General features: G+C 34.5%; 1 protein-coding gene across 2 annotated transcripts in view; it reads right to left on the reverse strand.

Annotated features, from left to right (window-relative positions):
• LOC119590567 (ankyrin repeat and SOCS box protein 13-like) overlaps window positions 1–533 on the reverse strand; it is a 93291-nt gene that overhangs the window by 38225 nt on the left and 54533 nt on the right. The gene's annotated exons all lie outside the window — the stretch shown is intronic.

Genomic DNA, 533 nt, shown 5'->3' on the forward strand with positions numbered 1-533 from the left:
CTCTCAGACGCCTACTCTTTCATGCCTCATATGCACATCTTATGCATTAACTTAGAACAGAGGACAGAATTTCTAAATATTTTGTCACTACTGATCATCCCTTCCCTGCCATAAATTGTCACATAAAGTCGCTGTTAGTGTCAGTATCTATGGAGTCAAGTAATGTATGCTGGAATATATGAACTATTGAATATAATACTGAGCCCTGTTAACCAGAATGTGGCATTATCTGTATATTTTAGTATATCAGTAAAATACCATTCTCCATCTCTCATTTTTCCTTCCAGTCTCATAGGCATATCAAATTCCTTAATGCATTTGTATAGGTAGTGTTCCTTTGTTTCTGCTCTTACTGCTGGCCTATGTATTATTTTAGTATATCCTGTGTAGGAATCACTTAAGGTGATAATAATCCATAAAAATGTTAATATTTACTTTCATTTAAAAAGTCCACTCTGATCAACATTGAATCAGACACTAAAGGGTGTACCTCATGTCACAATTAGACTCTTAGGAGGCTGTATTCAATCTAT

This window comes from Penaeus monodon, chromosome 27 (assembly GCF_015228065.2).
Source record: "Penaeus monodon isolate SGIC_2016 chromosome 27, NSTDA_Pmon_1, whole genome shotgun sequence".
NCBI classification, from domain to species: domain Eukaryota; kingdom Metazoa; phylum Arthropoda; class Malacostraca; order Decapoda; family Penaeidae; genus Penaeus; species Penaeus monodon.